General features: G+C 39.8%; 1 pseudogene; it reads right to left on the reverse strand.

Annotated features, from left to right (window-relative positions):
* Positions 1-6,885: 6,885 nt before the first annotated feature.
* On the reverse strand, positions 6,886-12,227 carry LOC122467830 (annotated as a pseudogene).
* Positions 12,228-17,898: the final 5,671 nt, after the last annotated feature.

Genomic DNA, 17,898 nt, shown 5'->3' on the forward strand with positions numbered 1-17,898 from the left:
GATACATACACATCAAGATTAATTTATCTAAAATGCACGCAAGTTGAGTTGAAGAAGGAAAGATGAGGGAGAAAGGCAACAGGAGAATGATATTTAAAGAAACAATTGCCAAAGGTTTTCAATTTGGGTGAGTGGTGTAAATTCGCAGACTCAAGAATCGCAGTAAATTCCAAAGATGACAAATACGGTGAAAAGCATACCAAGGCACATCAGTATCAAATGGCGGAGAAACAAAAACAAAGATAAAATCTTGAAAGCAGCCAGCCAGAGAAATGTGACACTTTATGGCAGGTGCACAATAATTTCAATGATGTGGACTCACCCGTCTTCAAGATAATGAGTTTGGAAACAAGAAAATCAGTTAAGATGCCAAAAGGAAAAAAAAAAAACCTAATCCAGGAATCTATATGTAATGAAACAATCCTTCAAAAAGTATTTCTTAATAAAAAAAGATTAGGGGCGCCTGGGTGGCTTGGTCGGTTAAGCGTCCGACTTCGGCTCAGGTCATGTTCTCACGGTCCGTGAGTTCGAGCCCCGCGTCGGGCTCTGTGCTGACAGCTCAGAGCCTGGAGCCTGTTTCGGATTCTGTGTCTCCCTCTCTCTCTGCCCCTCCCCTGTTCATGCTCTGTCTCTCTCTCTGTCTCAAAAATAAATAAACGTTAAAAAAAAAAAGATTAAAAGAACCTCGAAGCCACACACCCACTGTAATAAGTGGTAGATAAATTTCTCCATATTGAAGAGAAATTGCTGGGAGAGTGAAACTCAGATCTTCAGAAGAAACGGTAAGAATCACAAATGGTAAATAATTGATTAAATATAAATGACAATATTTTTCTCATTATATCTGTAAAATACATGACTTTAATGGTATATATATATAAATATATTTCATACAGTATAATGATTAAATATAATGCTTAATATATATATTTATATATTTATTATTATCATGGGGGTATGTTATTCTGTTGATGGACGTTACGTGAAGTCTATAGCATAAAGAATCCCTAGTGTTGATAAGTTAACAAAAGCAAAAATTAGTTCTTCGAAGGGTAAATAAACTGACAAACCATCAAGTAGATTGAGCAAGGAAAAAAAAGAAAACAATGACCAATATTAAGAGTGAAGGAAAAGTTATTACTACAGAACCAGCTGACATTAGAGGTATAATAAAATAATATAATGACCATATCATCCATACAAACTTTATAATTTACATGAAATGGACAAATTCATTGAAAGATACAATAAGGAAAATGACACAAGATGAAACTGAAAAGTTGACAAGTTATTTGATAAAATAAACTTGCTATCAAAACTTTCCTACCAAGAAAACTTCTGGCTCATATGTTTTCATGGTGAATTCTATCAAACAATCAAGGTAGATATGACCAGTATTAATTACATGAAAGCTTTCAGAAAACAAATGAAAAGGAAAGACTTTCCAATTTTTTTTTAAATTTTTTTTTTCAACGTTTATTTATTTTTGGGACAGAGAGAGACAGAGCATGAACGGTGGAGGGGCAGAGAGGGAGGGAGACACAGAATCGGAAACAGGCTCCAGGCTCTGAGCCATCAGCCCAGAGCCCGACGCGGGGCTCAAACCCACGGACCGCAAGATCGTGACCTGGCTGAAGTCAGACGCTTAACCGACTGCGCCACCCAGGCGCCCCCCAATTTTTTTTATAAGGACAGCATATCTCTAACGCTAAAATCTGGCAAGTGCATTATCAAAATGAATAAAATCACTCATGATCACACATAAAAAAAACTGTAACAAACTATTACCAACTGAATCCAAAATTACATATAAGATGGATAAAAATAAGATTTATCCAGGTATGCAAGATTGTTTTCACAATCAAGAATTAATTAACATAACAACATAGCACTGGGTAATTTCAGTTAGTCTGGATTGACCACAGATTTATCTCTAGAGCTGCTGATTCTAATCCAGTGCTACAGAATCTAGTAATTAAAGATCAAGGATGTTCTGTAACTATCTGTACATGAGATGTTTCAGAGAAGACTTTCTCAGCTTGACAACATTGTTTATTAATAATTAGATTTATAAACTGGACCAGGTTTCAGTGGAGCTTAGCTGAGTTGCAGGGCAGGGCGGGGGGTAGGGGGGTGGAATGTAGGAGTTCAAATATTAAAGCTGGACACATAGCTCAAATATATGTGACCATGAGCAGACTTTGGGGCTTCCTGTTACAGAAGTGCTTTGCATAAGCCAGCAGTGGTGCAAGCCCTCGAGCAAAGTGCTTTGGTGCAACACAGGAGTGTGAGGACAAAGAGCCTGTGCCCGAAATTCCTGGACCCCTACCAACACGTATCTTCTACTTCCACTGTCCAGTATCCTGTAGGTATAATAAAGCTGGTCTATTAGAATAAAACATTTGAGCCTCCAATTACTGTCATAATTTACCATATTTATAGAATATAAGAGAAAAAACATACTCTTGATATATATAGAAAAAGCATTTCACAGAACTCAACGCAAATTAACAATAAAAAAGTTCAGGGACACTTGGGTGGCTCTGTCGGTTAAGCATCTGCCTTCGGCTCAGGTCATGATCTCACGGTTTGTGGGTTCAAGCCCCGTGTCTGGCTTTGTGCTGACAGCTCAGAGCCTGGAGCCTGCTTCGGATTTTGTGTCTCCCTCTCTGTGTGCCCCTCCCCGCTCTTGTGCTCCGTCTCTCTCTCTCTTTCTCTCTCTCTCAAAAACAAATAAACATTAAAAAATAATAATAAAATTTAAAAATTGGTTTAAAAGTAGAAAGTTTATAAAATTATAATATAAAGCATATTCCTCAATCTGATAAACATCATCTACAAACAACTTATAATAATGTCATGTTTAAAGATGAAATATTTAATGTTTTAATGTAGTGGGGAGAATAAAATAAGCATTCCCACACTGACCATTTTTATTAAGCTTTATATTAAAGGTCCTAACTACTGTAAAAGGTAAAAGGAAGAAATAAAAAGTACAAAGACCACAAAGGGAGAACCAAAACTCTCTCTATGTAAAGATGGCATGACTGTTTACATTTAAAAAAAATGCTAGGAAATTTACAAAACAACTACTAGAACTAAAATCAAGGGGACACCTGGGTGGCTCAGTTAGTTGAGTGTCCGACTCTTGATTTTGGCTCAGGTCATGATCTCACAACACAAGAGTTTTAGCCCTGTGTCAGGTTCTGCGTGGACAGGGCAGACTTGCTTAGGATTCTCTTCCTCTCTGTGTTCCTACCCCACTCATATCATGCCCTCTCTCTCTCTCTCTCAAAATAAATAAATAAACTTTAAAGAAAAAGAACTAAAAATAAACATTGAGAAATCCATCAGATTCACGGTAAATACACAAACATCAAATGTATTTTTGCACGCTAAAACCAATTAGAAACTGAAATAAACCACTTACAGTAGCATAAAAAAATACAAAATGAAAATTGATGGATAGTGGGGATTAAACAACAGGCTGCTGAACAATCAATGAGTCAAAAAAGAAACCCAAAGAGAAATCAGAAAATACCTGGAGACAAATGAAAATGGAAATGTAACATACCAAAATTTATGGGATGTAGCAAAAGTAGTTCTAAGAATGAAGTTCATAGCAATAAATGTCTACCTCAAGAAATAACAGAAGTCTCTAACTTTACATAAAGGAACTAGAAAAAGAACAAGGGAAGCACAAAGTTAGTAGGAGGAATAAAGTAACAAAGATTAGAGCAGAGAAAATGAAATAGAGACTAAAAAGGCAATAGAAAAGATTAATAAAACTAAGAGCTGATTCTCTGAAGAGACGAACAACATTGACAAATATTTACCTAGACTCACCGAGGCGGGGGGGAGGGGGAAGGACAGCACTCAAATGAATAAAATCAGAAATGAAAGAGGAGAGGTTACAACTGATACCACAGGAATACAAAGGATTTTAAAAGACTAGTGTGAACAATTATACACTAACATATTAGATAACCTAAAAGAAATGGATAAATTCCTAAAACAATACAACCTAGCAAGACTAAATTATGATGAAAAAGAATATCTGAATAAACCAGTTACTAGTAAGGAGGTTGAATCAGCAGTCAAAAACCTTCCAACAAATAAAAGTCCATGACTGCAAACTATCACTGGTGAATTCTACCAAACATTCAAAGAAGAATTAATACCAAACCTTCTCAAATTCATCAAAAAACAAAAGAGAGGGGCGTACTTCCAAACGCCCTTTACAAGTCTAGCATTACCCTGATACCAAAGGTAGACAATGATGCCACAGAAAAGGAAAATTATAAGGTGATATCCCTGATGAAGAAAGATATAAAAATGTTCAACAAAATATTAGCAAACCGAATTCAACAAAACATTAAAAGAATCATATATCATGAGCGAATGAAATTTATTACAGGGATTCAGGGATGGTTCAACCTCCACAAATCAGTTAATGTGATATGCCACATTAACAAAATGAAGGATAAAAATCACATGATCATATCAATAGATGAAGGAAAAGCATTTGAAAAAAAATCAGCATCCATTGATGATAACTCTGAACAAAGTGGGTACAGAGAGGACATATGTCAACATAATAAAAGCCATATATGAGGGGTGCCTGGATGGCTCAGTGGGTTAAGCATCTGATTCTTGATTTTGGCTCAGTTCATGATTTCATGGTTCATGAGATCTAGCCCCACATCAGGCTCTACTCTGACAGCATGGAACCTGCTTGGGATTCTCTCTCTCTGCCCCTCCTCCACTTGTATTCTCTATTTCTCTCAAAATAAATAAACATTTTAAAAATAAATAAATGAAAATAAATACATAAAAGGCATATATAAAAAGCCCAGAGCTAAAATCATACTCAATGGTGAAAAGCTGAAAAGTTTTCATTTTATGTTAGAAAAAGACAAGGATATCCACTGTCACTACTTTTATTCAACATAGTATTAGAAGTCCTAGCTGCAGCAATTGGACAAGAAAAAGAAATAAAAGACTCCAAATTAGAAAGGAAGAAATAAAACTCATTATTTTCAGATTATCTTGTATTATATTAGAGAAAACCCTAAAGACCCCATCAAAAAAACTGCAAGAACTAATAAACAAATTTAGTAAAGTTGCAGGATAAAAAATCAATGCACAAAAAATCTACTGCATTTCTATACACTAATGATAAATTATCAGAAAGAGTAATTAAGAAAACAATCCCTTTTGCAATTGTATCAAAAAATAAAATGAAATACTTAGGAATTAATGTAACCAAGTAGAAGACGCATGTGTTAAAACTACAAGACATTAACGAAAGAAATTGAAAGATACACAAACAAATGAAGAATCATTCCATGCTCATAGTTTGGAAGAATTAGATTTGTTAAAATGTTCATACTAGCTAAAAAAATATGCAAATTCCATGCAATCCTTGTCAAAATTCCAACGGCATTTTTTACAGAAATAGGACAAAAAAAATCCTAAAATTTGCGTGGAACCATAAGAGACCCTAAAGAGGCAAAAAAATTCTTGAGAAAGAAAAGCAAAGTGAATGCATCCCAATCTTTAATTTCAAATTCTATTACAAAGCTATAGTAATTGAAACAGTATGCTATTGGCATAAAAACAGACACATAGACTAATGAACAGAATAGAAAGTCCAGAAATAAACCCACCCATGTATGGCCAATTAATTTATGAGAAAGGAGCTAAGAAATAAAATGGGGAATGGACAGTTCCTTCAATGAATGGTGTTGGGAAAATTGGATAATCACATGCAAAAAAATAAAAGTAGGTCATTAAATTACATCATACACAAAAAGTAACTCAAAATAGATTCAAGGCTTGAATGTAAGACCTGAAAGCATAAAACTCCTAGAAGAACACATAAGCATTAAGTTTACTGACATTGGTCTCGGTGCTGATTTTTTAATCTGACACCAAAAGCGAAAGCAAGAAAAGCAAAAATAGACAAAGGAACTACATCAAACTGAAAAGACTCGGCACAGCAAAGAGAACCATCAAAGAAATGAAAAGGCAACCTACTGAAAAAGAGAATCTTAGCAAATCATATATCTGATAAGGGGCTAATATCCAAAGTATATAAAAACCTCGTATTTGAACAGCAAAAAAAAAAAAAATTCAATGAAGAAAATGGGCAGAAGAACTGAATAGACATTTTTCTAAAGAAGGCATACAGATGGCCAATGGGCACATGAAAAGATGCTCCACTTCATTAATAATCATGGAAATGCAAATCAAATTTACAATGTGATCTCACCTCACATCTGTTAGAACGGCTATTATCAAAAAGGCTAGACATGACAAGTGTTGGCAAGGATGTGGAGAAAAAGGAACCCTCACGCACTGTTTCTGGGAATGTCAATTGGTGCATCCACTATGGAAAACAGCATAGCATTGCCTCAAAGAACCAGAGACAGAACTGCCATCTGATCCAGCAATTCCACTACTGGATATTTATTCAAAGAAAATGAAGACACTGATTTGAAAAGATATCTGCACTCTCATATTCACTGTGGCATTATTTACAATAGCCAAAATATGGAAACAACCTAGTGTCCGTTGATGGATGAATACAGAAAATGTGGCATATATGTTTAAGAATTTGTACATTTACATTTGTGTATATATGGAGATATGCATGTGTGCATATGTACGTGTGTGTGTTTATATATTTGTATATGTGTGTGTTTATATATTTGAGTATTTGGATGGGTGTGTATACATGTGTGTATTATAATATGTATACTATAACCTATAATTTATACATATAGAAACACACATACACACACAATGGAATATTTTTTATGGTGATAAAAAATAGATGTAGCCAGTTTAGATCATCCCAATTTTGAATGAACTGAACTCAGTTTAGATAATCCCAATTTTGGTGGCAACATCCAAAACATTATAGTCAGGAGCCAGCCAAACATATACGTTCTTCTCTCCATCGGACCTGACCCGGCTATTGACCTTGGTCACATCAATGTCATAGAGCTTCTTCACAGCCTGTTTGATCTGGTGCCTGTTGGCCTTCACATCTGTAATGAACACAAGTGTGTTGTCATCTTCTGTCTTCTTCGAGGCTGACTCAGTAGTCAGCGGCAACTTGGTGAAGGCATAGTGGTTAAACTTCTTTCTCCTGGGGGCACTCTATTGAGAGTATTTGGGCTGGCTTTATAGATGTAGTGTCTTGGGCCATGAGAATGTAGGTGATGTGCAGATCTAATTTTTTTTTTTGTGGCTGTGGATGCCTCTCAGCACCATTTCCCTGGCCTTCAAAGCCTTTGCTTTGACTTCAGCTTTGGGAGGGGCAGGGGCTTCCTTCTTTGCTTTGACGTGATCTTCGTGAAAGGCTACACAGAGGAATATTATACAGCCATAAACCGTTTGTGAAAATATGTATAGATCTCAAGGGTTTTATGCCCAGTGAAATAAGTCAGAGGAAGACAACCAACATATGATTTCTCTTATATGTGAGTCTAAAACCTACGCTCATAGATAAAGAAAAAAAATTGATAGTTCCCAAACATGGGGAGTAGGGGTGAAAGAAATTGGTGAACTGTTTTTGTTGTGTTTTGTTAGTATAAATAAATTGAAGTTAAAAAAAGTAAAATATTTAGAAAAATTAAAAAGAGACATGTAAATCATTTACACTGAAAACTGTAAAATGTTGCTGAGGGAATATTAAAAAGGAACCAACTGAATGCAGAGATATATTATTTTCCTTAATTAAAAAGCTCAGGGTTTTCCTCCAACATGGTCTAAATAGTTAATATACTCTTAATCAAACTCTACTAGATTTACCTTTCTCTGAAAAAAAAAAAGTTCAAACGTTGACAAGCTGGTTCTAAAATTTATATAGGCACTCAAACCAGCTAAAACAGTTGTATTTTAAAAAGGATGATCAAGGCACCTGAGTGGCTCAGTCGGTTGAGCATCTGACTCTTGATTTTGGCTCAGGTCATGATCTCACAGTTTGTGGGATAGAGCCCCGTGTCTGGCTCTGGGCTGATAACACAGAGCCTGCATCGGATTCTCTCTCTCTCCCTCTCTCTCTCCTCCCCTCCCTCCCTCCCTCTCTCTCTCTCCCCCCCCCCCCCCCCCCCCGCACTCCCTCTCTCTCTGTCTCTCAAAATAAATAAACAAACAAACATAAATGAAAATCAAGATGTAAAATTTACACTACCTGATTGCAAGACTGTTGTGGTTTTGCTGAAAAAACAGTCAGGTAAATAGAACAGAATAAACAGTTTAGAAAAAGACACACGTTTGTGGCCAATTGATACTTGACAATAGGGAATGAGAACTCTTCACAACAAATCACACTGACACTCTGTAGGGGAAGGAAAGTGACCTTTACCCTCACATCACACAACATGGTCCATTTTCAGGAAACGCTTAGTTGTGTGATGTAAGAATAAGGCGTATTTAGTTTGGTGTGATCATTTTCTTTGACATTACATGTCAAAGGTAAAAGAGTAAAAGGAAGGGGAACTTTTTGCAACTTTGAGGTAGGCAAAGATCTCCTAACAGAAAAATCATTAAAAACAGTATATGTGACTATTTTGAAATAAAAACTACTCGTGTTTCTTTAAGGAAATAAAAACAAGACCCAGAATGGTAGAAAAATGTTTGTAATCCATGTAGGTGATGAAGAACTTCTACCCAGGATATACAAAGAACTCATAAAACTCAATAATATTAAAAAGAAACACAACTTTTATTTTTTTTTATTTTTTTTTTAAAGGTTTGTTTATTTTGAGAGTAGAAACACAACTTTTAAACAAGCAAAATTTGGACACTCTTCACCAAAGTAGATTCATCACCAAAAGATAGCAATACATATCCGTTATGAAAGTCCAAATTAAAAAGACTGCCAAGGGGCACCTGGGTAGCTCAGTCAGTTAAGCGTCCGACTCAATTTCGGCTCAAGTCATGATCTCTTGGTTTGTGGGTTCAAGCCCCGCATTGGGCTCTGTGCTGAGAGCACGGAGCCTGCTTGGGATTCTGTCTCCCTCTCTCTCTGCCCCTTCCCCGCTTGCTCTCCAGCTGTCTCCCTCCAAATAAATAAAAACAAACTAAAAACAAAAACAAAGACTGCCGACACCAAGTGTTGATGAAGCTATGGAACAGCGAGGCTCTGTCAGAATGTCAAATGGTACCATTACTTTGGAATATTCTTCGCAGTTTCTTAAAAACTTCAACATACACCAATTTCTGAGCATTTATCTAAGAAATTACTTTTACTCCTAAATCTTTATCTAACAAAAGTGAAAGTGTATGTCCATACAAATGCATAGAAACATCCACAGCAGCGTTACTTTGAGGAACCAAGGAGACTAGAAGTAACACAAATGTCCACCATCAACAGGTGAACAAAGAAAATATAGCTTATGCATAATACGAAATTCTACTTAAAATAAAAAAAAAACGACTGACACACATCATGCATCTTAAAACAATTATGCTGAGTAAGAGAAATGAGATATAAGAGTGTACATACAGCATGTTTCCATATACATTAAATTACTTTTAAAAATGCAAACTGTCTACATTGACAAAAAAGCTGATCACCGGTTTCCCAGGGACGGAGGGAAGAATTGACTGCAAAGGTACAAGAAACTGCTTGTGTTGGAAATTAGTGGCGTCATGATTGTAGCAGTGGTTTTCACAGTTTGATATTTTTGTCAAAATGCAGTGCATTGTCAGTTTAAGCGGGTGAATTTTATTGCACATAAATTGTATCTCAAAAGTTGAAAAAAAATTTTTTTCTTCTGCAAAGGGAACGTGTTTTACCACACACTGAAATATTATAAATTATCTGTAAAGGAAACAGTGTTTTTGGTGCATGCATAAATTAACAGATGAATAAATAAAATATAAAATGCAGAATGAGTCCAAATGGAAATTTGGCATATATAAAAGTGACATCTCAAAAATCAGTGGGCAAAAGTAGACTTTGTAATAAATGATGTTAGGATCATGGATCACCATATGGAATACGCTAAAATTCGATCTGTTTTCACACTTTACAGCAAGATACATTCCAAATGGATCAGAGATTTTAAAAAGAAGTGGAGAAATTCTTCCATAATCTCGGAAGGAGAAAATTTTCTGTGACTCAAAATTAGTACATATATAAGGGAAAGAATTGTAAAATTGTCTATGCTAAAGAAAACCTTCACAACGTAAAAGAAAAACACAGAGTAAAGTAAAAAGGCAAATGTCAAACTTGAGGAAATATTTGTGATTGATACCACTGATGAAAGATTTACATCCTTAGTATATCTGTCCGTGTTGAAATAGAGACCAAAAAGACCGAGAACCCGAATGAAATATGGGCATGAGATGTCAATTGCCAGTTCATAGAAATAGAAAACCGAGCGACTCTTACATATATAAAAACACACCAAACTCACTCCTAAAATAGGTAAGGTAAATTAAAACTACCCTGGAATACAATTTCTCACCTTTTAGACTGGCAAAACTCCTAGCTTGGCAACCTGCTTGGTTACGGAAGCTGTTAAAAAAACCGGGTACTCCGTAACTGCTGAGGAGACATACAATTAAAGTAGAGAAAGTCAAAAAAGTAAGACAGGACAGTCATTTTGGAAGACAGTTTGGCAGTTTCTCACAAAGGTAAATATATGCTGACCATACAATTCAGCCATAATGCTCCTAGATATTTTTGCAAACGAGTTGAAAACGCACGTCCCTTAGAAAACCTACCCATGAATGGTTACAGACACTTACTCAGAATTGCCAAAACTCGAAAGCAGCCAAGTTGTCCCTCAGTAGGCAAATGGATCCAGACAATGGAATGTTATCCAGTGAGGAGAAGAAATGAGCTATCAAGTCACACGAAAAGATGTGGAGGAACCTTAAATGAATGTTGCCAAGTGAAAGAACCCAATGGAACAAGGTCACATGCCATATGAATTCCAGCTATGTGGCATTCTGGGAAAAGACAGTAATGAGATCAATGGTGGCCAGGAGTTTGATATCAGGGAGGGATGGGTGAATGGGCAGAGCACAAGAGATTTTTAGGGCAGGGAGACTATTCAGTGACAATGCCATTGTAGACATATGTCATGACGCGTTTGTCAAAACCCATGGAACTGTAGAACACAGAGTCAACTCTAGTGCAAACTACGAACATTAGTTAATAATAATTAGTTAATAACCAACGTTAGTTAATCACATTAATTAGTTGATATCAGTTAACGTCAATGAGTCAATAACATTGAAATCAGTTAATAATAATGTATTGATGTTGACTCATCAATTATAACAAATATACCGCACTAGTGCAAGACATTACTAATAGGGAAAGTGAGGGAGGGAAAGGAGCTATACAGGAACTCTATCGTCCGTACATTTTATATTCAAAACTGCTCTTAAAATAACGCATTCTCAGGTAAATTAGGCTAAACAGTTAATAAGTAATGAATTAATTAGGCTAAATAATTAATAAGTGCTTTGGAATGAACAACGGGTAAGGTCAAGAATGGGAGACAGAGCATTGTGGCGGTAGTAAGGAAGCTGGAAGGCAGTGCGTGGTGTTTATACAGCTAGGATAGGCCTGACAAGGAAGGCCAGACTTGAGCCTTATTTGAGGGAGGTGGGGGGTGCATTTCAGAGGCACGAGCAGAAGCACAAGAAGCAGCTGAAGGCAAGGGTCCAAGGCAAGAGGGCCTAGCAAAGAGTGAGGAGGACAGGGTCAGGGTCACTGGAGCAGCCCATTGTATAGATCTGGAGATCACACAACTCACGACTTTCAGCCTGGTCAGAAACAAGAGAGGTCTATGTTGAGCAGTCCTGTGTCTAGGAGAGAGGCCCTCAGTGTGTACCCTGGGATGGGGACAGCTGAGACACCAAGCAGCAGGATGGGGTGGAGCTCTGTATTGTCCTGAACAAACTGTTCTCACACACCAATAGGAGGGTTTGGCTTCTTCCCCCAACCTGTAGGCCATGGGTTTTCACTTTATTTCTTACCAAATTCAGAACTGCAACCCCAACATCTTGCTATTAAGCTAAAGCAGACAAGGGGGCAGCTAGGTGGCTTGCTCCGTTAAGCGTCTGACTTTGGCTCCAGTCATGATCTCACAGTTTGTGAGCTCAAACCCCACATCGGATGAAAGGCAGAGGCCCTCCCCTGGTGACAGCAGGACAGGTGTACCTCGGAAGGCATTCAGGTTGGCAAATGCCATGGTGTGTGCCAAACTTTTAAAATAGGCCCTGGGTGTAAACAAAACACCAAAATAAGTCTGCCTGCTTGAAAATGACATCAACCCAATTTCTGTTTATACCCTGGCCCCACCCTTTCAAAGACATAACTTAGGAGAGGTATCTAGTCTCTTTTCCACACTAGAAAATAATCATTATTTCCAAACAGCATCTGGGGGAAGATTCAGTGAGTCTGTGCCTGCAAAATGCTTCACACGGTGCCTGGCATGGAATATGTGCTCAAGGTTAGCCTGAAAAGGAACCTGTGGACAAGTGATCTGGGCACCTGCTCCTCTTGACTGAACAATAATGGAACATGGAGAAATGCTTCCACAAAGCCAGGAGAGGCTTTATAGCGCTCTTTAAAGAATGATTCCCAATTTGCTGTCCTTGTAACCATAGTGTCCCATGAAATGTCAATCCTTGTTCCATGGTCAAATACACTTGAGTAAAAATCAGTCAAAACAACAACAAAAAACTGGCTTCTTGTGGTGAGCCCACGGCCTTGTACAGACTTGTCCAATCACTACATTGTACACCTGAAACCAACGTAACGTTGTGTATTAACTATACTTTAATTCAAAAACAGCCTTCTTCCTTTTTTGAGGATTGAAATGCCTTCGTGTTGAAGATATAACATGGGCTGACATGGCTCGGCCTGAATTTCAGAAGGATGACTCTTGCGGCATTACGACAGATGGCTGGAAGGTCAAGAGACGGGACCCAGAAATGAGAAATGACGTAGACCGTGGGGGTGTCTTGGGCATTAGTGACACTACAAAGGCAGAATAGACAGTAGTTGATGCCCAGTGAAATGTCAGGGGTGCAAGCAAGGCAGAAAGCAGAGGGTTTCCATTTTCTTCGCAATGTGGTGGTAAAATCTGAGATGACGAACAGGTAAAAAAGGAAAAAGAACAGGAAAAAGAAGAAAGAGAAGAGGCAGGTTCCCCGCCTTGAGTCACTGTTCTGTACCAGAGATGAGTAGATGTCCATTTGATCTGGTCCTCATACTTCCAAAAGGTAGATATTTATCATCTCCCCTTTCCAGAAGAGAAAACTAAGCCTCACTGAAGTTAGTAACTTGCCTATACCCTTGGAGCTAGTGAAAGGCAGATTTCTTTCAAATCCTGCGTGTCCATCCACTACAACCCTCAGCTCGTGAGTTTGCTCAAAATATGGCAGCTTCGTGTCAAGACAACAGGAAAACAAAAACAAAAACAATTATGAAAAAGCCCATTCTTTTTATTGAACCACACCAACTTTGGAGAATCGATCTGAGATTTTGCTCAGATCCTTGTCAAATGCTCCCTTGGGTGCGGCTGACTGCTTGGGGCAGTGGAGACCTAGCTGTGCTTCCGAGGGGAAGTTATCCCCCTAAACAGGTGCTATCTCTTCTTGATCCCTGTGAGCATGTCTCTGAGAATATGTCATAGAGTTCACAGGACTCAGGAGTACCCAATAAAATAGCCAGTTCAGACCACTGCTCTTGGATGATCCAGCCTGTGGAATAACAACCCCTTGGAAAACTGGACATATTTTGTCAGACAAAATACAGCTTGGGAGTTTCTAATCCAGATGACCTGCCCTACCTGAACCCACCTAGTGACGCTCTAGGACAGAGTGGGAATCCTTCCCATGCACTGTGTGAGGTATAGGTGAGGACCAGTTCCTTCAAATGATATTAGCGAAAACACATCTGTACCGCGCACATGAATACCCACCCCCCACCCCCCAACAACCATCCGTCTGACGCTTTGCTTTTCAAGTTTGCATTCCCAAATCCTCGGGTGTGGAGGTGAGCACAAATGTGTAAGAGCCTCACCCTCAGGCCTCCCACCCGCTCTCTAAGGAGATGATCTTGAGTGGTTTGGGATCCTAACGCGGGGTATCACTTTCCCCTTGGGTGAAATGAGAACACCATGCTCCCTTCAGAGAGTTGCTGGAGAAATGAATGTAAATCACCTCACTAGCCTTGAGCAAACAGGACTGACTTCTCACCAGAAACTGAAATTACCGCCGTGGATGGATGGAAAGGAGGCTGGTAATTACTCAGGGAGCCAAATGATGCGCGCAGTGGCAACAGGAGTAAGATGGCAGGTGAGGGCCTGAATCCACGATCCCGGGGGGGGGGGGGGGGCCTTGCCGCACCTGCTGCTCCCCTTCTCCCCGCAGGTACCACTGGCGGGGGGGGGGGGGGGGGAAACAATTCAAACATAATGTCAAAATACATTTGACTGTGTTACCACCCCCATGTGATAGAACACAATGTAAATGTAAATTACACCGCGCGCTTTAGTTGGGAAGACCAGAGGCACCCGGGGCACTTCCGGGTAATTAGCAGCTAATGCAATCCGGGCAGAACGCACAGAAACCCTCCCTTCGTCAGCATTTCTGCCCACTCGGAGGGCAGCCCCCTTTATGTAAATATAAAAGGATAATTACTGCAGGACGAAACAAAAATCATAACAATGGAGCAGGTAGTGTTTATCGCGGGGATGAGGACGAGTGGGGTCGTGAATGCACAAAGCGGCCCAGGAAGCGTGCAGCTACGTCCAAGTGGGGAAACCCGAGGCTCGGCCTCTCCAAAATCCTTGCGTGCCCCGGACGCAGCAGGAGCCAAGGGACACCCGCAGCGCTGAAGTTGCTGGGGCTTCTTCTTCGGGGAGGCTTTGCCCCTTCTTTAAACATAAACAAAAGAGAAGTCACAGCCCCGGTGGGCTTCGTCGACAGCATCTGGAATACGTTATGCCTAAAGGCAGGCTGTAAGCCGCAGGGCCACCACCGGGGCGCGGCCGCGGCGCTTAGTGCCCTGGCGTTTGCCAGCCCAGCCGCGGGCTCCCGGGGTCCCCCCTGTACCCGCACGGAAGCATGGGGGAGTGGGGAGGGCAGGGCTGGCTAATGGAAACGGGGGAGCGCTTCGCAAGCACCATTACATGAAATGCGAGACGTGTAACGTGGCAGGAAGCAGGCAGCACCTGGTGTCAGCGGCTAATTGTGTCGTTTGATGGCATGTCAGACCCACGCGCGTGCGAAGCCAGCCGCGCTCGCTTGCCTAGCGGGCGCCTGGTCCTCTGACTCAAGGCTCGGATTACGGGGACGGACCGGTTGGGTGGCTTTCGCTTAAATCAACCCATGCGCCGATGACATGCCTTTGCTGGGCCAGGACTGGAGTCCTGGTTTTGTGGGGGGTTTTGTTGTGGTGAGTGGTGGTTTGGGTTTTGTTTTTTCGTTTGTTTGTTTGTTTGTTTGTTTTGTCACTTACATACAGATGTCTGGTTAAAAGAGGAAAGGTATATTGATCAAGGAGTATATTGATTTCAGTAGGTTGGGGGGGGGGGCGGTTAAGAACATAAAGGAAGAAAGGAGGGAGGGAGGAAAAGGCAAAAAGACCAAAAAGGGGTGAGGGGCGCCGGGGGACTTCAGTCTGAAGAGTGTGCAACTCTTGGTCTGGGGGTCCTGAGTTAGATCCCCACATAGGATCTACAGATTACTTAAATAGAACTTTTTTAAATGGGGCGAGGAGTACCTGGGTGGCTCAGTCCCTTAAGCAACTGACTCTTGATTTGGGCTCGGATCATGAACTGATCTGAGGGTTGGTGGGTTCAAGCCCCACAGCAGGCTCTATGCTCTTAGTGCAGAGCCTGCTTGGGATTCTCTCTCTCCTTCTCTCTCTGCCCCTTCCCTGCTCACCACTCTCTCTCTCAAAATAAATAAACTGAAAAAAAAATGGGGGATATGAAGCAAGAAAACAATTGATCAAAGAATAATGTATACGAGAAAAATTTTTGTATTTGTTTATTTTTAAATTAGAGCCAGTTTTCTGTAAGATGTGATAATTCGAAAAACAGCCCTCTTCCATGGTTACTGTTTTTACACACAGGCAAGGGAAATAAAGACAAATTTCCCAGTAGAAATTAATCCTATTTTCAGGGACCATTTGTCCTTGGTGTCCTGATATCCCATTTATTCCAAACCCTAATCTAATAGGCACGTGTTCCTGTTTATTCAGGGTTCCTTACTGGAACATTAGCCTTCAGTCCAAAATTTATAGTTACAGAGAATATTATCGGATTCAGAAGGAAAGTGAATGAAATGAGATATTGCATGTAGTCTTTAATTAGTAACAGCTCCTAGTCTGTGACAGACATACTGTAATAGACTGACAAAAGTCAAAAGAATTTAAAAAAAAAATCAAATCCTACATGAAGAACTGACATTCTTGGCTGGTCCCAACTTTCTTATAACGAGTGTCATGGAAATGTTTTTTAAAAAGCCTCTAGGGGCGCCTGGGTGGCGCAGTCGGTTAAGCATCCGACTTCAGCCAGGTCACGATCTCGCGGTCCGTGAGTTCGAGCCCCGCGTCGGGCTCTGGGCTGATGGCTCAGAGCCTGGAGCCTGTTTCCGATTCTGTGTCTCCCTCTCTCTCTGCCCCTCCCCCGTTCATGCTCTGTCTCTCTCTGTCCCAAAAATAAATAAACATTGAAAAAAAGCCTCTAAATTCCGGTGAGTTGATCTGGGGGCTTAAGTCTACATAAGTTACATAGTTAAAGATATATAGTTAAATCTAAAGCAGTTTCAATGGATATGATCAATCATATAATTCAAAGATGGGGGGGGTTGGAAGTGAGACAGCTCAACTCTGCAGTCCCATTTGCAATAATTTATAAGCTGTGTGACTAGCAGCATATAACTTAACCTCCCTGAGATTCAATGTCTTCATTTGTAACTTATGAAAAAATAACGTCTATCTTGTAAGGTGGACTCAGGACCAGAGAAAAGACGTCTAAAGAGCCCAGCACAGTGCCTTGCACGCAATCGACATTCAGGCGTTTGCTTTTTAAATTAGAGGTAGTATGGGTATCGTCTACTTTTTAATTAGACATCTTAAAAAATACCCCCCCAAAACTACCAAATGGATTAATATATTTTTCCAAGCTTCAAGCAGCAAATATAAATGACAGACACTATCTCTCCTTTGCCTCAAGATAATGTAAATTCTGTAAGCAGACAGGAGACTTACCCCAGAGTGGATCTGTATCGAGTGCTTATCCCCGGGGGTATACTGTATATGTAACTCGATGCGTCTGTTACTGTTGTAATTGGGAACCAGGAAAGCCATCCTTCTGTGGAAGCAGAGCCAAGGCTCTCTGCAATGTCAATGAGGTAGGATCAGAATGACATTTCCAGCGTAATGTTAGCCAATTAGATGTTGGAGAAATATATGCACTGCTCCGATCCACCTGTCGTGTGCCTAGGGTTCCTAATAGGGAATAGGAGGAGGTCACCAAAATGAAAAGCAAAATCAGGGGGAAAAATGTGAATGTAACAGCAGGATTGGCCGAAAGCAGCAGCACTCAGGAAGAAAGTCCCAAAGCAAGTGGCCGTTGACTAGTTTTGACGGAGAACTGTAATGATTACTCAAGCTGTGCATCAGGGTCCCCTTTTTAGCAGAAAATTTTATGGATGCCTCACTAGCCACTTAATGAAGAAAGCTACAAATCATCTCGGGAGTCAACAAGAGGTGCTAAAACTACCCCCTTCCTCTGCTGCCACCAAAAAAAAAAAAAAAAAAAAAAGCCTACATTCTCCCAATGAGGTTTTTCAAAAATGAATTACGCCATTAAGTGCCAAGAAGAAAATTAGCTATGAGCTTTT

This window comes from Prionailurus bengalensis, chromosome B3, assembly GCF_016509475.1.
Source record: "Prionailurus bengalensis isolate Pbe53 chromosome B3, Fcat_Pben_1.1_paternal_pri, whole genome shotgun sequence".
In the NCBI taxonomy this organism is placed as follows: domain Eukaryota; kingdom Metazoa; phylum Chordata; class Mammalia; order Carnivora; family Felidae; genus Prionailurus; species Prionailurus bengalensis.